We start from the raw sequence: 22,535 nt of genomic DNA on the forward strand, positions 1-22,535 counted from the left end.
TCGGCCCTGCTCTGTGTGTGACAGGGTATGGCGCCCCAACCCCCCCCCCACGGGCCCTGCTCTGTGTATGACGGGGTAACCATAACCTCTCCATCGGCCCTGCCCTGAGTGTGACAGTGGCAGAGCCCCAACCCCCTGATCGGCCCTGTTCTGTGGGTGATAGAGGGCAGCACCCCAACCCCCCTCGACGGGCCTTGCTCTGTGTGTAACGAGGTAGAGCCATAACCTCCCCATTGGCCCTTCCCTGAGTGTGACAGGATGCAGCGCCCCAACCCCCTGATCCACCCTGCTCTGTGTGTGACAGGGGGCGGTGCCCCAACTCCCCTATCAGCCCTACTCTGTGAGTAACAGGGGGGAGCTCCTCAACCCCCTGATCGGCCCTGCTCTGTGCATGACAGGGGGGAGCTCCTCAACCCCCTGATCGACCCTGCTCTGTGTGTGACAGGGTACGGAGCCCCAACCCCCTGATGGGCCCTGCTCTGTGAGTGACAGGGGGCAGCACCCCAACCCCCTGATTGGCCCTGCTCTGTGCGTGACAGGGGGTGGCGCCGCAACCTCCCCATTGACCCTGCCTTGAGTGTGACAGGAGGCGGTGCCCCAACCCCCCCAATCGGCTCTACCCTGAGCGTGACTGAGGGTGGCATCGCAACCTCCCGATTCACCCTGCTCTGTGCATGACAGGGGGCGGCGCCCCAACTCCCCAATTGGCCCTGCTCTGAGCCAGACCAGGGGCTGCACCTAGGGATTGGGCGTGCCCTCTGTCACCCGGGAGCAGGCCTAAGCCAGCAAGTCGTTACCTCCCGAGGGGTCCCAGACTGCGAGAGAGCACAGGCCGGGCTGGGGGACCCCCCCCCAAGTGCACAAATTTTTGTGCACCGGGCCTCTAGTCTATAATAATAAAAGCGTAATATGCTGATTAGACCAGTCATCCTTCCAGATGAAGCCGGAGCTGCAAGGGAAGCTCAGATCCCAGTGCCTGCTGGCAGCTGGAAGGGAAGCCCTGGGTCCCAGGTGCCAGAGGGAAGCCAGTGCTGGCAGCTAGGGAAGAAAGGCCTACTCTTGAGTGAATTTTGTGCATTGGACCTCTAGTTATTATAAAACTATAAAAATAACACAGGTGGTATTAGAATAGGAATAGACGGGGCGGGGGGAATGAAACAGCCTAGAAGAGTCCAAAAACAGGTCCACCCATGTATGGAATCTTGATATGAAAGAGCTAGCATTATAGGGCAATGGAGGAAGATAACCTATTCAGTTTCTGAACTAGAACAACTAAGTATCTGTGAGGTCCCTAACTCATCCACACACAAAACCTAATTCCAGATAGATTAAAGATTTTAAAGGGAAAAAGCAAGATCAGAATTTGGGGGGGGGGGGGTGGGGTTAAGGAAAACATCCTATAATCTCAGGGTAGTCTTTATTAGCTAACATAAGACCAGACGGTATAAAAAAACTTTAATAAATTTGGACTGCATTAAATTCAGGATATATAGAAAAGTCCTGGCCCTGGCAGTGTCATTTGGTTGGGGTGGGGTAGGAGGAGAGAGACAATAGAGAAGCAAAGAAATAATAGGATAGTTGTATGATGTAACAAACCCTGTGAAGAAAAGAAGCTGGGGAGTGTGGTAAAGAGTAGTCAGGCAGCCTGGCTGGCTTGGCTCCGTGGTTGAGCATCTACCTATGAACCAGAAGGTCACGGTTCAATTCCCAGTCAGGGCACATGCCTGGGTTGTTGGCTCAATCCCCACTGTGGGGTGTGCAGGAGGCAGCCGATCAATGATTCTCTCTCATCATTGATGATTCTCTCTCTCTCTCTCTCTCTCTCTTTTTCTCTCTCTCTCTTTCTCTCTCTCTCTCTCTCTCTCTCTCTCTCTCTCTCTCTCTCTCTCCCTCCCTTCCTCTCTGCAATAAACCTATATATATAAAAGCCTAATATGCAAAGTGTCCCCTCAGGAGTTCAACCGACTGGGAGTTTGATAGCTCTCTATGATGTGCACTGACCACCAGGAGGTAGTGCGGAACAAAGGAAGGCCCCAGCTGACAGCTGGCAGCCAAGAAAGGGAGGCTCCAGCCTGCAACTGACAGCCGCTAGGGACCCTACCCATGCACAAATTTTGTGCACTGGGCCTCTAGTAAAAATATATTTTAAAAAAAGAGTAGTCAGGCAGCCCTGGCCAATTTGGCTCAGTGGCTAGAGCATCAGTCTGTGGACTGAAGGGTCCCAGGTTCAATTCCAGTCAAGGGCACATGCTCAGGTTGTGGCTCAATCCCCAATAGGGGGCATGCAGGAGGCAGCCAATCAATAAGTCTCTTTCATCATTGATGTTTCTATCTCTCCCTCCCTTCCTCTCTAAAATCAATAAATATATATTTTTAAAAAAATAAGAGTAGTCAGGCAAGGCCTCTTTGAGGCTTTTTAACCTGATAAATGAGGAAGTCAGCCATGGAGAAGATGAGGAAGCATGTTCCAAGCAAATGAAACAGCAAGTGCAAAGGCCCAGAGGTAGGAAAGAGCTTGGCATGTTTGAGAAATATGTTTTAAATTGAGATGGGATATGACCAGAGAAGCTAAATAGAAAATGTACTGAGGCCCTAGCTGGTTTGGCTCAGTGGATAGAGCATCAGCCTGCAGACTGAAGGATCCCGGTCAAGGGCACATGCCTGGGTTGCGGGCTTGATCCCCAATAGGGCACATGCAGGAGGCAGCCAATCAATGATTATCTCTCATCATTGATGTTTCTATCTCTCTTTCCCTCTTCCTTCCTCTCTGAAATCAATAAAGATATATTTTTTTTAAATGTACTGAGCAACCAAATCCACAAAGGGAAGCAACTAACTTACTTCAGAACCTGCCAGAGTCCCAGTTGTGTTCCTGGGGCAGCAAGGCCTGGGGTTGGTAAACAGGTTTTCATACAGGATGCTGTATATTTTGTACCAAAAGTGGCCCATCTGGGAGAAAGCATCACATAGTAGCCAACCAGAGGAAAAGCAGAAACCACAGTGCAAGGTTCTTCCTTAAGGCAAGGAGGAAAAGCTCCTGCAGAGGAAATAATAAAGGAACTGTATTCTATGTGGGAGAGAAGCCTGAGGCCTACGGTAAGGGAAGCAGAAAAGCCGAATTTGGTTCCAGGAGGGTCTCAAAGGTGAGAAAAACTCTGCAGAGGTTGCATCCATAGAAGCAGCAGCAGAAGGGAGTATGAACTGGAGACCAGGAAGCTTGTGTTAGTGCCTGCTCAGGTCAGAGAATGTCCCAGCAGGATAAAGGCAATCAACCCCAGACTTCAGGCCTGAAGGTCAGGGTTCTGCTATCCCAAAGGGCCATTTTCAGCTTTTTTGAGCTATTATTGACATACCCTTAAGTTTTCTTAACTGCCATAAGGGAGAGGGGGAAAAATCCTTGTGAAATAGCAGCTGATATATCTCAATAAGGAATAAAAAGCATATGAATGCATAACCAGAATTCTAAATCAATATATCTAGTCTACACTCATTTATATGCAAAAAAATACATATATATGCTGTCATTTATCAAGTACTTATTATTTAAATGCTTAAATATATTTTCTCATATAATCCTCATGAGGTATGACATAGATACTGTTAGGTCGGAGAGAGCCCCATTATCTCGTCACATGTCTGCATGTATCCGATCCTGGGCTCTCTCCGACCTAACAGATACCTTTATTATCCCCATTTTATAACTGAGCAAACTGAGGCACAGAGAGTTAAGTAACTTGTCCAAGATCACTCCAAAAGGGTAGAGCGGGGCCTCTACCCCATGATTCTGACCTGGGCATTCTGGATTGGGCAGCCTAGATTCTGGACTGGGCAGCCCACTCTGATCATAGATGTATTTAGAGAGGGAATCATTTGAGGCAAGTATCTAGGACCAAAGTAAACTGTGCCCTTAGGTCTTTGAGCAATTTCAACAGGAAATAGGCAAGCTGGCTCAGCAGTAATCTTTTATTATCAACCATTTATTGGCCCCACCTCTCAAATTAAGAGGTGGAATGAACTGAGAGTTAGGCAAGCTGGGTCCCTATCCTGTCTATGCTACTAATGAGCCAGTCTTGGACCCTTGACCTATCAGTCATTTTCCCTCCCTGGACCTCACGATCCTCTTTTCCAAAGTAAAGGGCCTTTGTGGACAGAACTCAAAGGGCCCTTCCAACTCTCATATTCCATGATTCTTTGAGTCTGTAAGCAGTCTACCTCCGATGGACTGACATGGAGTAATTCCCTGAGTATCCTCTCTATCCTCCCCTAGTGCTCTGCCCTACACCCCAGAATGCTGACTGACACTGCTTGCTTCCCCGAGGCTCGTCTACTCTCTGTCTATGACCAGGAGGCAGGGAAGGCGGAGGAGAGAAAAGTCTAAATGTTTGTTCACACACACACACACACACACACACACACACACTCCTGTGTAATCTGCCCTTCCTATCTGCATTGCAACAGTAGCTGTGTTCCTCTCCTGCCACAGCTCCTGTCAGGGTACCTCTGCCATAGCCCCAGTTCTTGCTGGGCTCAGGAACACACATGATGCCCCTTTAGACCTAGGGGTGGTGATGGCTTCCTGTTAGTGCCCACCTGCTTCCCCACCCCCTTGTTGTTCCCTTAAATGCCCAAACTTCTTCCACACACTCGATTCACTCAACACTGCATTGAAACCCTATCGACTGCCATAGCCCCTAATGGTGAGGTGGCATTCCTTCTTGTAATTGCTATCATGATATTGAAAATCTCTCCACCTGTCATGAAACAACATGGAAATCCCAGACCTCCAGCAGAGAACCTAGAAATAGGTAGTTTCTGGGTGAGGGAGCAGGATTCCCCAAATCTCCCATAGTGGTGGGAGCATCAACACCAATGTTCTATTAATCAAAGTCTATAAAAGCTATCAGGCTCTCGAGAGAGAGACCACATGGAGTCAGAGAGACCTGGGTTTCGATCCTGGCTCCAGTTCACTGGGTTTAAATCCTAGGTCAGCTACTTACTGGCTGTGAGACCTTCTTGTGCTTAGATTCCTCATCTGTAAAATGAAGATAATAGTATGTGCCTCTCAGGCTTGCTGCAAGGATTGAATAAGACAACCTAAGTGAGAGCTGGTACATACTAGCCTGGCACGTACTAAATAGATGCTCAGTAAATGTTCATCCCCTCCCTCTCTATTAGACAGCTAGGAGGAGGACAGGGGAAGCCATGAAAACAATTAGGTAAGTTAAATTTTCTCCAGAAATACCATACCACCTCCTTCAGTTCTCCAATGAGATAGCCGGGGGCTGGAATGGCAATGGACCAAAGCAGAGAAAAAGAAAAAAGAACAACTCACTGGAGTTTTTGTGTGTGGCGGGGCGGGAGGGGGGAGGGGCGGGGGAGGGTTGGTTTTTTGTGTTTTTTTTTGTCAAAAAAACAATGCTCAAACCCAACTGCAGCAAGCAATTAGGGAACAATAGCTAAATACTTTCTATAATTAGAGTGAGAAACCATCGCATGTGATCAGAGTGCCTTTGTCTGCACTGACCCTCTACATCCAAAGGTCTTGGCTCATGTGAGATGGAGAGAGGGGATCTTTGTGTCTTTTTTAGTTTTCTTGAGAAATTAAATCTCACACCACCCTTCTATTGCCAGGAAAGGAGGGCAGAAGAGGCACTGAGCACTCTCTCATCAGAAAAGAAAAGCAATTGGAAGTGTGACTCATGTTAGCAGCTAATTTGATCCTGAAAGAGGAAAGGGTCTTATGGTTTCCCCTGAGAGCTACTGACAGACACCCGGGTCCTACTCTGCTTATAGGACAGGTGTAGGGGAGGGGAAACATTTCCTTAGCAAGTGGAGGCACATGGGTTTTGTCATCCACCTATCATACCTCTTTTGCTAAAATCTGAGGAGCAAATCCTTATCTTTAACAATGGATATTCTAGACAAAAGCAAAGGAGAGGCGATTCCCACAAACATTAGTGCTAGAGAATTGCTCTCTTGGTCTTCCCAGAAGGACCAACCTAGCTTCCTGGCCCTGAATCTCTGTGTCTGCCCAGGCACTATTCTTCCAGGGCCCCAGGTTCCAAATTTGGGTCATCCTTTTCATTCTTCTCAGTCCCTCATTGCTAATTAACTCAGCCTATTACACTTCTGTCTGTATACCCTTCCCATCTTTCCCTTTCTCCCCATTCCTATCACCACAAACACTATCAAGCTCCCCATACCTTTATGCCTAGACTTTTCCACAGACTTCCATCCAGTCCCCCTTCCTCCAGAACCCACTCCCTCAAATACATCCCACAAAGAGCCACCTAAAACACCACATCCACAATGCCTTTCTCTATATGGTGAGTTTGGTACAAGTGCCCCTGGTGGTACACTGGATACTTTTAGGTGGTGAGGTACACACGGTTAGTGTCCTGCCCCAGTCCCCTTTAGCAGGCCAGTACCCCACCATTCAACTGCTGTGAGTGGTGGCTGCTGACAGCTCACAGCTGCCCCATTCTCTGGAAAATTGTCTCATCAAGAAATGTCTGGCCCTGACAGGTTTGGCTCAGTAGATAGAGCATCGGCCTGCGGACTCAGGTTTGATTCCGGTCAAGGGCATGTATCTTGGTTGTGGGCACATCCCCAGTAGAGGGTGTACAGTAGGCAGCTGATCAATGTTTCTCTCTCATCGATGTTTCTAACTCTCTATCCTTTCCTTTCCTTTCTGTAAAAAATCAATAAAATATATTTTTTTAAAAAAAAAGAAATATCTGGACAGTTACACTCTCCCCCATTCCCACATTATGCTTTCAGGAATATATTGTTTCTTGAACACTTGGATGCTACAAACTGTTTCTTTGGGAGAAAACCAGGTCAGTCTTGGAAAATTGAGAACACCTGCAATTCAGTTCCATGAGAGGCCATGGAGACCTAGTTGTCTCCCTGACTGGAAGGAATAGTTATTGGATGTCTACTATGTTCCAAGTACTGAGCCACTATTGAGCACCAGGCCTTGTTTTGAGGATACTAGTATAAATAAGAAGATACTCCTGCCCTGCTGAGAAATCCATAGTCTGGTGGTAGACACAGATAATTTTTTTTAAAGTTTATAATTAATTTTAAAGTGTTATCCTATATAATAAAAAGGTAACATGAAAATTGACCCTAATGGTGAAACAACCGGTCCCTATGACACGCACTAACCACTAGGAGCAGATGCTCAATGCAAGAACTGCCCCCTGCTGATCAGTGCTCTCTCACAGTGGGAGCTCTGCTCAGCCAGAAGCCAGGTTCATGGCTGGTGAGCTCAGTGGCATGGCAGGAGCCTCTCCCACCTCCTCAGCAGCACTAAGGATGTCTGATTGCTGTTTAGGCCCACTCCCCGTGGGCCTACGTTGGACAGCCCCCAAGGGGTCCTGGGCTGCCAGAGGGATGTGTGACTGCCAACTTAGGCTTGATCCTCCCCACCCCACTGAGTACATGAATTTTTGTGCACCAAGCCTCTAGTATAGATATGTGTGTACAGTAATACTGGGGGTGGGGGAGGTGGGGAATCTCCATAATGAAATTCAGGTTCCAGCAGCTGGGTTCCAGTGTAGTCTCTCCCACTCACTAGCTGAGAGGCCCCAGGCAAGTCACTGATGGTGTCTGCTGGCAAAAAGAGAGAGAGAGAGAGCAATTGAAATGCCCTTTAGAAGTCTGGAAGGATATACATCAACATAATGGGCATTGTCTCTGGGTAATAGGATTGCTAGTGGTTTTATTTTCTTCTGTTTGCTTTTCTATTTTTAAAAAAATTTCTGAAGAAAATAAAATCCTTTTGAAACCAGAAAAAGAGACTCACCAAATTTTCTTATCTTAATGTGGTGTAATTCTCAGAACTATGCTCCAAGTTCCACTCTTCTGAGGCATATCCCTTCCTCCCCATCCTTTGTCTCTCTGTATATCTGGCAGTGTACCTCAAAGGGTAGTTGATAAGACCACCTTCTTCAAAATCACTTGGAAGTCTTATTAAAATACAAATTCTGCTCCCAGATTCAGACAGTCAGGGCAGGGGGTGGGGGCAGAAATATGTATTTTGACAAGTTCCCTAAATGATTCTTTTCTGTACCATAAGCCTGAGAACCACTGTTAAAGTGAATGGAGCATTCTATTTACATTAATTTTCTAGGTAACTAGGACTTATCTACATATATACCTTTTTTAAATTTTTTACACACCTTTGTAAAGTAAGTTTGCTGAACAGTGTGTTTTCTTGGTGACTGAAGGTCATATCCATGATATGGAGTGGGCATTCCTATTGAGTTATATGGAACTATGTCCTCTAGAAGGATCCTGGACTATGACACTTTTATAGTTTATCTTTCACTTTTATTCACCATCCAGTGTCTGCTATTCCTTATTTTATTTTATTTTAATCTTTTTTTCCCCGCTGCTCTCCCTGCCCCCTGCCCCCTGCCTCTTGGAGCATCCTGCACTCTCTCACTCTGCACTCCTCTCTCCCCCCACCACCACCCTTCCACGGGGCTCAGAGAGCACCCCCTCCCCCGCCCCCTGCCACTCAAAAACCGCTACTGTTATTCCTTTTTATAAAACATCATTTATTTACTACCTCTTAATACACAGGTTGTCCCACTAAAAGAAAATGGGGCTATTTAGATAAATGAGTCATTCCAGATCTGAAGATAGAAATGAATATGATGATCCTAGAATATCTTGTTATAAAGGAAAGCATAGAAGTTATCAAAGACTATTGGGGTTGGGTCAAAAGGACTCAGAAGTCAACATGCAGAGCCTTTTAGCAAGTGGGACAATTTGTTCATCCATCAGCTAAAAACATCAATGAATTAAAGCACATCAAGTATGTTTAAATCCATCAGTTTATAATTATACTCTGGAAAAAAATTAAGTCACTTCTGAAGAATGCTAGGAAATGACCTAATTATTTTTAAAACTATAATCATTAAAGAGAAAAAATCAGGCATTCATTCTCTCTTTGTTGTCTGTCCCAAATAGTAATCAAATAGTTGATGAAGGGAAAATTCTTTTTTACAGAAATATTCCAGCTAATAAATGGAAAATGAATGATAGGATATCACCAATTTGTAATTCCTAATAACTTATGAGTGTAGCAATGATCATAAATGGCTGCTACCTCATAAGAAAGACCACCAGACTTTGAATCTTTCATAGAAATACCATCATCTCTGAAGTTCCTTTATCCCTCCCATACCCCACCTCAAAAACAGAGCAAAACAAAACTCTGAATCTGATCAAGCCTCTAGATCTAATGGAGAAATTTATAAGAAATGAAAGAGAAGGAACAACATCACAAAGATAAAATCAAGGCTATGAAAAACTCTACAAGGAAAATGATCTAGTTTCTTCAATAAGTTATTGCATGAAAAAAAATAGAGATGAATGGGAACCTATAAGCAAAGATATATAACAGACATATCAAGCAATCACAATAGATAAAAATTATTTTGATCTCAATTCAAATAAGCCAACTATATTTATGCAATAAGCAAAACCAAGAACACATAAAACATAAAGATGTTGAGAGAGAGAAATGCCAACACTGATTGGATATGTGATGATATTGTGATATTAAGGAATTATTTTTTATTTAGGTGTGATAATGGTACTGTGGTTTTTTAAAAGGAGTTTTTATCTTTTAGAGACACATGCAATATAAAATATGATGTCTGAGATTTGTTTCAAAATAATCCGAGGGAGAGAGTAGGAGAGGGTAAGATGAACAAGATTGGCTCCGTGTTGAAAATTGTTAAAGCTGGTGATGAATTCATTCAGGTTCATTTTTCTATTCTCTCTACTTTAGAATATATTGGAAATTTTCCTAAATAAAGTGTTCTGCAAATTTATGGTTAAAACTTGAAGATTTCAGAAAAGTAAAAGAAGAAAATGTAAATTATCCATAAACCCACCCTGCAGAGATAATCACTATCATTTTACACTATGTCTGTCTAGCCTTTTAAATGTGTAATAGAAGTCCTGCTGTGAATATTGTTTTGTATCTACTTTTTTCACTTAAATAGTATATTTTTCCTTGTCATTAAAAATTCTAAAATATTATTCTATAGTTGCATTAGTATTTTAGTTCCTAATATTTATTTAATCAAAACTATTTTTGCTACTAAAAATTTTGCTGCTATAAATGTCCTTGAAAATCTTTATTTTGAGGAACTATTCATTTTTAAAAAGTAGAGTTAGTCGTTAAAATAATATATTTTCAGAATATAAACATTTTATTACATACTGTCAAACTGCTCTCTAGAAAGGTTATATTCATTTATGTTCCTACTAGTAGTGAGGTAGAATTCCCCTTTTCCCAAAACCTTACTCTTACTCTTTTGGAAGCATTTAATTTTCTCTATTTAATAAAGAATATTAAGTAAAAAAATAAAAATAAACAATTGATAAGTGTGGTGGAATCAGACAGACCTACTAGTATATCTGAATCCTGTTAGCTGTGTGACATTGTAAGAGTTACTTAACATCTCTGGGTCTGGAAAAAGAACAATATTGGGAGGTCACGACCATTGAATAAGATAATAAATATAATGATATATTATCTGTACATTGCTTAGCACAGTACATGGCTTAGTAAATGTTAGCTGTAACCATCATCATTATTACATATTGCCTTCCTATAAAATGAAATTTATAGTTTTGGGGATAGCTGTTTTCCTTTTCATGAAGAGGCTTTTTTACTTGCTTCTGCATTTGAGTCTGTATTTAAGATAGCGTAAGGATGCTTTTGGTTGCAAGCAACAGAAACTCCAAGTCAGATTGACAGAGCTGCAGCACTCAGAGATAAAAGGAACTCAAAAGACATGGTCTGACTCTGTTCTCAGTGATTCCCTGGGCTCTGTCCTTCTCTGACTTTTGTTTTCAGTCACACTGATGTCCCCAGAATAAGGCAACTTTCAACAGCAACTGAATCTACATTCTTCATCCTTCACTTCCAGGTGAAAAAGAAAGATCCTTCAATTAGATCCTGAGATGTATACTGATTCTGAAAACTGTTTTATTTATTTACTTACTTATATTTTTGGGGGGAGGGGAGGACTTAATAAGCTGATTTTCAAAGTAAAGGGCCAAGACAAAACACATTATTGGATAAAGTTAAGGTAGGAGTTGCTGTAAGAGGAACAGAATTAAGAGGCCCCAAACAGACCTACACGTATGGACACTTGCTATACAACAGAGGTGGCCTGCAAATCAGTAAGAAAAGAACAAACTTGTTCATGAATGGTGCTGATAAAATAGGCATCTATGTTGGAAAATTAAAATTGCACACCTATCTCACATCATACACAATAGTCAATTCCAGGTGAAATTGACCTAAGTATAAAAGGAAAAACTATAAAATGTTTACAAGATACTAACAGGAAAGCATAGTCAAAACCTTGGAACAGGAAAGAATTTCTTAATCAAGAAACAAAGAGCACTAATCATAATAGAAATGATTCATAAGTCTGCTTACTTAGGAATTAAAATGTTCTGTTCATCAAAAGATACTTGCTGTAGATCAAGGACTGGTTTCCAAACCACACGAATTCTCACAAATAAACAACATAAAGACATCTAACTGAGAAACAAATGAACAAGATACTTGAACAGGAACTTCACAAAAAATGAAAATCAGTCCAGCTGGCGTGGCTCAGAGGTTGAGTGTCAACACAGGAACTGAGAGGTCACTGGTTCAATTCCCAGTCAGGGCACATGCCCAGGTTTCGGGCTCCATCCCCAGTGTGGGGAAGCCAATCAGTGATTCTCTCTCATCATTGATGTTCCTATCTCTCTCTCCTGCCTTCCTCTCTGAAATCAATAATGTATATTTAAAGATGAAATCAAAAGTGCTCCCCTCATTAGTAATCAGGGAAAAACAAATTAAAATTGATGCCACCATTACATACCAGATGTAAAATGTTACAAGATGAGCATATCAAGTGTGGGAGTGGGAGTATGAACTGAATCAACTGCTCTGGAAAATGGTTTGGCTTTATCTGGAAACTAGTGTCCTGGCATTCGGGAACACTGAAAGGAAATTAATTAGAAGGTGGCTGGCAGGGTGGGACTGGGTGAGACAGGCTGGACACACCCTGGAGCCAACCTCCCGTGGTCCTTCTCCTTCATCTGTGGAGTGAGCAGGGTCCCTCTGGCAGGTGGGGTCTCTTGGCCTGGCCTGCAGGGATTGGACCGAAACCGGCTCTCCAACATCCCCCAAGGAGCCCGGATGTGCAACAGGGCACTGTGCAAAGCTGCTATCATACAGTGTGTGGAACGCAACACAAGTGTGCAGTAAAGCAGATTTGGGGCGACAGTGCTCCTTTAAATGGAGGTGTTTCAAGCCCTAACCGGTTTGGCTCAGTGGATAGAGCATCAGCCTTCGGACTCAAGGGTCCCAAGTTCGATTCTGGTCAAGGGCATTTACCTTGGTTGCAGGCACATCCCCAGTGGGGAGTGTGCAGGCAGTTGATCGATGTTTCTCTCTCAACGGTGTTTCTAGCTCATTATCCCTCTCCCTTCTACTCTCTGTAAAAAATCAATAAAATATATTTTAAAATAGTAAAAATAAAAATAAATAAATAAATAAATGGAGGTGTATCGGGGATTCAGAAAAATGAAAGACAGACATAAAATAGATCGAAGGCTGGGCCTGGGTGGGCTTCTGTCCTCTTCTGGCAAAGAGGCAGAAAGACCAAGTCCCAAGACAGCATGTTTATTTAATAGTCCCAATCCCCCAAAATATTAGGAGGTTTCACCAAAACTCAAGATAAGGGAGGTATTCCAGGTTCTTGACTGAATTTACATAATAAAAACCCATTCAGCACACCTGGGCTTTGAAGAGTTGAGCTGAAGGCATTCTCACCTTTTGGCCAGAAATGCCTCCAAGGTAACGCTAAGGAGCCCTTGGGGCATTAGGGGATGGCCACCGCGGCTGCGGCTGCGGCGCGGGCAGACGGACAGAGGGCGGGAACCGGGAGGCGCGTGGACTCCATGGACTCCGGATTGAAAGTTCTTGATCATCTCCAGGAAGGCCTGCGGGGATGGTGCCTCCGCATTCTGGAAGGTCTCCTGGACTCTGCTGTATAGGATGACGCATCTCGACTCCAACCTGATGAATCCGAAGTGGTTCTCATCAAACAGATGAAGACTGCAGGGAAGCGCCTGGGGTAGGCTGAGCCATAAAAGGTAACAGTGTCCACGGCATAGAAATACATCCTGCAGGTTCGGGGGTAGTTCTGGTCACGTGAGCGCACGCCCACAGGCAGAACAAACGGGACAGGCGGTTCCTCCAAAGCTGCAGCCCCGGACTCCCCGACGCTGGGCTGGGCAGGGCTCTGCCAGCCATGGCCCTCGCTTTCCTCAGTCCCGTCTTCTTGCTGCTGCTGCTGCTGCTGCTCCTGGATCACCTGCTCATGAATCTCCTGGACGAGGCGGGAGAGCTCGTTGAAGTTGTGAAAGAACTCGCCATCTGGCAGCTGGATGCGGTGCATGAGGTGGATCTCTAACATCTCCTGCCAGGCAGCGGCGCTGGCATCTCCCGTGATTTTCGTGACCCTGGCATACTTCCCATGGAAGCTGAGCATGGCAATCTTTAGGCCATTGGTATCGTAGTTGCCTTGGAAGAGGCCTGGCCTGATGAGGTCGTCCAGGTGGCTCGGCGGGAGGTAGAGGCGGCGGTAGGTCAGGCAGTAAGGCTGAGGTCTGTACTCCTGCGCCTGTGCCAGCGCCAGCCCCCTTTCTTCCCTACGCCACCAAGGTACACGCTCTCGGATACAACCAAACATGATGTAGTGGTGTGTCGGGTGGCACTTGATGGAGATCCTGTCCTTCAGAATCTGCATGTGGCAGCTGTGGGGCCTGCTGTGGCCTTCCAGGCACGCCACCATGGCTGATTTCCTCTCCGTCAAGCGAATTCTAAACGAGGGCTTGAATTGCATTGGGCCATCCACATGGGGGTTATGGTAAGGCTCGTTTGTCCAACCAGTAATGCATAATAAGCCATCCACTGCTACATTCAGCAGTCTCCCATAGAGCTCATTACTTAGCTGCCACAATCCCAAAATGTTTCTGTAGGGGTGGAGCAGCTTCGTATAGACTTCTCGATAAGACATACCTATCGTCTCCAGGTTCTGCAAGTTTTCACAAACGCCATACTCCTCGCAGCAGCGCCTTCTCCAGATGCTGTCGATGTGCAGGATGTGGTGGAATTTGGTGCAGGCCTGGGCCAAGCTGGGCAGGTCGGTGCCGGGGAGCGAGGTGAAGATCTCCACCAGAATCTCCACCGGCAGGTCCTGCAGCGAGCAGTGCGGGGCCCGAGGGGCCGGCATGGGGCTCGAGATTCCTCCACTCACCACACAGCACCGCGCTGCCGCGTCCGCCTCGACGTGCTTTTCTGCCGGGGCCGGGGCGGCCTTGCTGTCGGCCGCTGCCATCTCATCTGGGCCCTGACGCTGCTGAAGACACCGGCATCCCCGCGAAGAGCCCACGCCGCAGAGGCAAACGCACTCCTCCATGCCTTGCGGGGTAACAGCCACCAGAGCGTGGGCCACGAGGTAGGGCTTTAAGCTGGAAGGGTCCCGCCCAGGGAGTCCAGCCACGCCCCCCAGGGCCTAGCCACGCCCCCCCAACAGGAGCCAATTGTAGGACTTTAGCAACACCTTCCAAAGAAAACCATACCCATTAACAGTAGACTTTCTTTCCCAGTTCTCCCTCCCTGTCCTCCCACCCTAGCCCTAGCCCCAGGCAGACACTAATCTGCGTTCTGTATGGATATGCCTCCAGGGAAATGCCTACATTTCACATAAATGCAGTCTTAATATCTGGTCTTTTGTGACTGGCTTCTTTCACTTAGCATAACATTTTAAAGTTTTATGTATGCTATATTCTAGTGCAGTGATGGCGAACCTATGACATGCGTGTCAGAGGTGACAGGCGAACTCATTTTTTTGATTGATTTTTCTTTGTTAAATGGCATTTTTTAAAATTTATTTATTTATTTTAAATTGTTTTATTGCCTAAAGTATTACAAAGAGTATTACGTATGTCTCCTTTTCTTTCCCCGCCCTTGACAATCCCCTGGCCTCCCCTACCCCCCAGTGTCTTATGTCCATTGGTTATGCTTATATGCATGCATACAACTCCTTCGATTGATCTCTTACCACACCCCCGCTTTTGCCCCCCAACCCTCCCCGGCCTTCCCGCTGTAGTTTGACAGTCTGTTGGAGGCTGCTCTGCCTCTGTATCTATTTTTGTTCATAAGTTTATAATGGTCTTTATTATCCATAAATGAGTGAGATCATGTGGTATTTTTCCTTCATTGACTGGCTTATTTCACTTAGCATAATGCTCTCCAGTTCCATCCATGCTGTTGCAAATGGTAAGAATTCCTTCTTTTTTACAGCAGCACAGTATTAAATGGCATTTAAATATATAAAATAAATATCAAAAATATAAGTCTTTGTTTTACTATGGTTGCAAATATCAAAAAATTTCTATATGTGACAAGGCACCAGAGTTAAGTTAGTGTTTTTCAAAATGCTGACACACTGAGCTCAAAAGGTTCGCCATCACTGTTCTAGTGTATGAGTATACCACACTTTGTTTATCCATTCATCAGTTGATGAATACTTGGGTTGTTTCCAGTTTGAGGCTCTTATGGATAACGCTGCTGTGAACATTGTGTACAAGTTTTGGGGTGAACATGTTTTCATTTCTTTTGGGTATGTACCTAGAAGTGGAACTTCTGGGTCATATGGTAACTCTATGTTTAGCATGTTGAGGAAATGCCAAACACCTTTTCCAACGTGGCCAAACTATTTTACATTCCCACCAGCAATGTATGAGGGATCCAATTTTTAAACATTCTCATGAATTTTTTTTTTATTAAAAAAATGTATTATAGCCATCCTAGTGAGTGATGAGTGGTATTTTATTATATTTAGAGCAGAGTTCTTGACTCTAGGTTGACTTGACCTTGAACTCCATAAGGGAAATCTCTCCTATCCTCAGCCTTCATCCAGCCTCTGCCAAATCTCTCAGGCCCCTGGTAGGATGGACTCGAGTTCTTCACTTTCAAGTAACTAACCTTGCTAGTTCCTTAGGTGAGTAGATGCCCTCAAAAAAAAAAAGTTCACAGGATGTGCCCACTATGAACATAATTTTCCTATGGGCTGAGACTGGTCCTGCCCATTCAGACAGGCTTCCATTCTCATGCAGAGAGCAGCTAGATTCCTTCTTGCCACTTTTCTGGATTCCTACCAGAGAAACACTCTCACCTTTGGAGGGTCCTCTTAGTGCCCTGGGAGGAATTTGATTTGCTTTTTGTCAGGAATAGACATATAGGATGGTTTATTTGATATAGGGGTGTAAATTCCACCTGCCACAGACACTGATTTCGATCATTTAAACACTAAAATATTCTCAGTCCCTCCTCTGAAGAATAGCCCTATATTATTATTGGTATGTAACTGGGTAATGGGTGTAAAGACTCTTCTTTTAGGATCCTGTACTGATGGGATTTTGAGGGATGGTCTCTAAGGGTACATGTGTCTGGTGGGTCAAAGAGAACCTAGGAATGTGAGTGCAGCTGGTGTGTGGCGCTAGGAAGCATTGATCGGCTAGTGAAGAGGTTCAATCATCTTTTCTCTCCCAGGATTGAGAGCCAGAGACACCACTGCCCTGGGAAGAAATCTGTGTAGGAAGGTCAAAGGCAGGTCAATAGATCAAAGGAGAGACAGAGGCTGCTGCTATGGTAAGAGGGGGAAAAAATAGAATATTGGGGGATTAGTTATAGTTGTGGGAAATATTAATTGTGCTCTGTTAACCATGATTGCCTTGTGTTGGTTCAAGAAAGGACATTCGGACCGGGCTAGGAGTTGTATGCCCCTGAGACCTGGGAGTCAATCTTGGACCAGGGAGTCAGCCTTAAAATGTGGTCCATTCTCACTCAAGAACAGCCTATTATCACGGAAAGATTAACAACGTTGTTGCCCAAACAATGGAGTCCCACCCAGCCACCTACTTCTCCATGCCTGTAATCCCTACTTCCCAATGTAATCTTTGTTTTATCACATATAAGCAATTGGCTTATAGGGGGCTGCACAACAGATTTTGTGGATGAACTGCTGCTCTCCCATACTGCTGGCATTATAGGAATAAATGCTCATATATGATTCAACCCTGTCTCTGCTGAATTGGCTCAAGTGGTGACAGGCAGCCCAGACCCTTTGATTGTCCCGTTACACTATCTCTGAGCCTTTTCCCATACTGTTCCATCTGTTGACACAGCTCTCCCACGCCACTCACCACCCAAACCTCTACCATTGTCCTGGGCCTCACCTACTAATGGCACATGATCTTGGTCAGGAAGCACCCTGTGAAACCCCAGGTCTTGCCAAGTACCTCTCCCTGGTATTTCCAAAGCACCTTGGCTTAAGTGCCCATCAGTGGATGAGTGGCTAAAAAAGCTGTGGTACATTTATACCATGGAATGCTATGCAGCAGTGAAAAAGAACAATCTCTTACCCTTTGAGATAACATGGAAGGACCTGGAGAGTATCATGCTAAATGAAATAAGCAGTCAGAGAAAGACAAGTATCACATGATTTCACTCATATGTGGAATATAATTAACAAAATAAACTGATGAACAGAGAGGATCCAGAGACATGGAAGCATTGAACAGAGTGTGGAATCTCAGAGGAAAGGCAGGGGAGGTAAGCAACCAAAGACTATATATAAATATATATATATATATATATATATATATACACACACACACACATACATACATACATAACCCATGGACACGGATGATTTGGTGGTGAAAGCCTGGGGGGGAGGGGGCGGCAAGGTGGGGGCAGGCTGGAGGGTGTTAATTGGGGGAGGGGAAGGGGACATATGTAATTCTTTCAACAATAAAGATATTTTTTAAAGGATTATAAAGGTTTGGGGGCGGGGGGGGGGGGGGAAGCACCTTGGGCTTCCTCCAGCATGATACTTATTACCTTCCAATGTTATTTTTTTATACCCAGGAGCTGCAAACTCAAGAGTCTATGGAGGCCAAGATGATAATAAAAATAAATAGATTAAACATTGTAGTGCACTAGGCTTAAAGCAAACTTAAAGTAGCAGTGGGAAAAATTTTAGACTTAGCAAAGGTTGAGGTCACCTGTTCCAAGTTACCAAGGATATGGCTAAGGATGGGTGGCCATGCATGGCCCTGGAAGTTCCTGGTCAGCACACCTGTATGTGAGAACCCTGAATAGAGTATTGTAAAAGGATGTCTGTGGCTTGAAGAGCATTGTAACAGTTATGATGGATATTTGTGGTGGTTATGATGAATATTTGTGGTTTGTGCAAATAAAAGCTGGCTTGACCCCAAGGCTGCTGCTGCTGTTTGGGTTTGCTCTCTGCGTAGAGAAGTCCAAGGCAGTCACTGGCTAGTTTCAATAAATCCTCGCTTGCTATTTAAGACCTAATTGGAGTCGGTGGTCTTACTCTGGCGAACATTGGTCCACAAAAACATGAGAATAATCCTGGGTTTTAAACAAAAACATCATCCATTTTTCTTAAGTCATGAAGTTCCCCTGACCTGTCTTTTGTTTTCTTATGAGACCATCATAGGTATATGAAGCATTTTATTTCTATCATTAGAAAAACAGTGCGCCGAAACCAGTTTGGCTCAGTGGATAGAGCGTCGGCCTGCGGACTGAGGGGTCCCGGGTTCGATTCCGGTCAAGGGCATGTACGTTGGTTGCGGGCACACCCCCAGTGGAGGATGTGCAGGAGGCAGCTGGTCGATGTTTCTCTCTCATCGATGTTTCTGACTCTCTATCCCTCTCTCTTCCTCTCTGTAAAAAATCAATAAAATATATTAAAAAAAAAAAAGAATGGTATGCCCATCTAGTGTGGCCATTAAAAAGATGATTCCACTCTATACTTATAAAAAAAATAAAGGAAAGAAAAACAGTGCAATTGCAACCATGATTGGCCACTGAATCCCTCAGTTTGGGATGTATTTGGCAGTGGTGGGGACTGTGGCCCACATTCCCACATGGCAAACTACATTCTGTGAGAACACATTCTACTGGCCCAGTGTTCCCAGCTCTACTGGTTTTCAAAAGAATTTGGAAATCCAGATTTTTATTAAAATAAAAATCGTTAAGTCTCCCAATTTTTAAATATCTGCAACTAGTTCTGGACATTTTGTCCCTGCTAGTGGTGGCCATATTGCTTTTCTGTAGAGGCGTGGTAGCTTCGGCTTATTGCTGGGTTGAACCACACTCTCAGTGGAAGCAGGGGAGCAGAGCTGGAGCCATGGCTAGAGCAGTGCAGCAGTTGGAATGACTATTGCTGCTGCAGGATTTGCAAGCCATTATGTTTTGCGAGCCATGAAGCACATGGAACCTCAAGCAAACACGTCATTCAGTCTAACAAAATCTGTAAGAATTACTAAACATTTTTGTTAATTCTTTGCTGCCTGTATATGAAGCCTAGAACTACAGTTGAAGAGGGCCTTCAGCGGTGGCTGTTACAGGGGTGGCCATTACAAAATGACAGAACAGGAAGCAACATTAATACTAGATATAAGCCCTACTAACAATAAAGGAAGAAGAGATGCTCATCGACAAATTACGCTATTAAACACTCATACAAGGGAGCAGCCAAAAAAAAAAAAAAAAAAATGAAGCTAAAGATTTACCAGAAAGAAATAAAAAGATTTACTAGAAGGTTAAGTTTAAAAATGAAGTAAATGAACAATGAATTTTAAGTTATTAGTTTACGTATATCAGTATCAGCTTTTTATAATAAAATGCCCAATGCTACCAATTTAAAAAAATGATTTAGCACAAACTAAATCAAAGCTTTCGTATCAGTTTCTTATTTAAATTTGAAGATATTAAATCAGACTATAGAATATTTGGAGATTAATGCTCACAATTATGGATAAATACATACCACTGGAATAGAAATACCGTTCATTCTCATTTAGCCAATAACGTGGTGCTTGCTTCAAAACAAAGTGAACATGGCAGACCCTGCTCTCAAGGAATCCCAATCTAATGGGGACTGATAAAGTGGTGATTAAAATACAATGTGATAAATATTTAAATAAATAAATGTCTGTAACTAGTTCAAAAAGTGTGAGAGAAACAGAACACTTCTTTTCTAAAAAAATATATTTTATTGATTTTTTACAGAGAGGAAGGGAGAGGGATAGAGAATTAGAAACATCGATGAGAGAGAAACATTGATCAGCTACCACCTGCACACTCCCTACTGGGGATGTGCCCGAAACCAAGGTACATGCCCTTGACTGGAATCGAACCTGGGACCCTTGAGTCCGCAGACTGACGCTCTATCCACTGAGCCAAACCGGTTAGGGCAGAACATTTCTTTTTTTAATACTATATATATTTCTTTTCTTTTTTAAATTTTATGCCTTTTCATCTATATATTTTTAAATACATTTTTATTAATTTTAGAGAGTCAGGGAGAGAGAGGGAGATATAGAAACATCAATGATGAGAGAGAATCATCAATCAGCTGCTTCCTGCACACCCCCCACTGGGGATCAAGCCCACAACCCGCCAAGTGGCCTGACCGGGAATCGAACCGTGAACTCCTGGTTCATAGGTCAATGCTCACCCACTGAGCCATGCCGGCCAGATTATTATTTTTTTTTTTTATTAGTTTCAGAGAGAGGAAGGGAGATAGCAACATCAATGATGAGAATCGTTTATCAATTGCCTACTGCACGCCCCCCGACTGGGGATCCAGTTTGAAATTCCCAGCATGTGCCCTGACTGGGAATCAAACCGTGACCTCCTGGAACATAGGCCTACACTCAACCACTGAGCCACACCACCTGGGCTATTTCTTTTGTTCTTTTCTTTTTAAAATATATTTTATTGATTTTTTACAGAGAGGAGAGGGAGAGGGATAGAGAGCTAGAAACATTGATGAGAGAAACATCCATCAGCTGCCTCCTGCACACCCCCTACTGGGGATGTGCCCGCAACCAAGGTACATGTGCCTGACCGGAATTGAACCTGGGACGCCTCATTTCGTAGGCCGACGCTCCATCCACTGAGCCAAACCGGTCAGGGCTTTTCTTTTCTTTTTAAATATATATATTTATTGATTTCAGAGAGGAAGGGAGAGGGAGAGAGATATAGAAACATCAATACTAAGAGAGAATCATTGATCAACCGCCTCCTGCATGCACCACACTGGGCATGGAGCCCACATCCTGGGCATGTGACCTGACCGGGATTCAAACTGTGACCTCCTGGTTCATAGGTCAATGCTCAACCACTGAACCATGCCAGCCACGCTGGGCTATTTCTTTTTAACGATTGACAGTATTACAGATGTCCCCCATCCCACCCCCCTTTATCACTTTGGTCCATCCCCTACCACACCCCAGGCCTTCACCACACTATTGTCTGTTTCCATGGGTTATTGCCGGAAGCCGGTCCATCCTTGCTGCTTGACACAGTCGCTGCAGGAAAGAAACATCTGCACAGCATATGTTTCAATGGACCTGGCGTATATAGCATATTGTTCTTAATATGTTTGCTCCCTTTAGCACCATGTGTTTTAACCAAGGTCACCTCTCCAAGAAAGGTTGTTTCCCCAGGTGGGGATCTTTCCCTGAGGTTAGGGAGGGGATACAACCCCTTAGTTAAGTGCCAGGCGGGTAGTTAAGCTACATAATCTTTACTCCCTGGAATGGAGATAAGAAACGCCCTAACCTTTGTAATAGAAATTGACAGGATTAAAATCGGCTGGTATAAATACGGATGTAACAAGACAATAAACATGAGATCCTCATCAGATCCTCATCAGTTCCTAACCAGAACCCCGACCAGAACTTTGGCTGGAGATCCTGGTTAGAGGTCCTGACTAGGCTGCTGATCAACTGAAGGCTGTCTTCGTGTCATTCCTTCTTCGCCGACTCCGTCCACACCTTTGGGGACCCCTGGACCCGCTGGGATTGGACCCCAGCAGGTTATGCATATAAGTATTTAAGTTCTTTGGTTTATCTTTTCTCACCACTCCTTACCCCAAGATTTGTCAGTCTGAGAGAAACAGAACACTTCTGAAGGCCAGGTTCAATCCACAGACCCCAGCTCTACCAACCCCCTGGTCTTTAGGACTCAGGATGTACAGCACTTAATTCTTTTTTTTTCTTTTTTTCTTTTTTATTGATTTCAGTGAGGAAGGAAGAGGGAGAGAGAGATAGAAACATCAATGATGAGAGAGAATCACTGATCAGCCGCCTCCCGCACATCCCCCACTGGGGATCGAGCCCACAACCAGGGCATGTGCCCTTGACTGGAATCGAACCCGGGACTCTTCAGTCCACAGACCGACGCTCTATCCTTTGAGCCAAACCAGTTAGGGCAGCACTTAATTGTTGAGTCCCCCTAAATTAACACAGGGTCTAGTATAGAAAAAGCACTTGATAAAATTTTGATACATTTTTGAAGAATAACAGCTGATATTTATTTGGTACTCATTGTGAAC

At 44.3% G+C, this 22,535-nt stretch overlaps 1 pseudogene; it reads right to left on the reverse strand.

The window, feature by feature from the left end:
- Positions 1-12,861: 12,861 nt before the first annotated feature.
- LOC139011783 (F-box only protein 31 pseudogene) lies at positions 12,862-14,435 on the reverse strand (annotated as a pseudogene).
- Positions 14,436-22,535: the final 8,100 nt, after the last annotated feature.

The sequence above is a fragment of the Myotis yumanensis genome, unplaced genomic scaffold (assembly GCF_028538775.1).
Source record: "Myotis yumanensis isolate MYYU_CA2020_CCGP unplaced genomic scaffold, mMyoYum1.0.hap1 SCAF_1, whole genome shotgun sequence".
NCBI lineage: Eukaryota > Metazoa > Chordata > Mammalia > Chiroptera > Vespertilionidae > Myotis > Myotis yumanensis.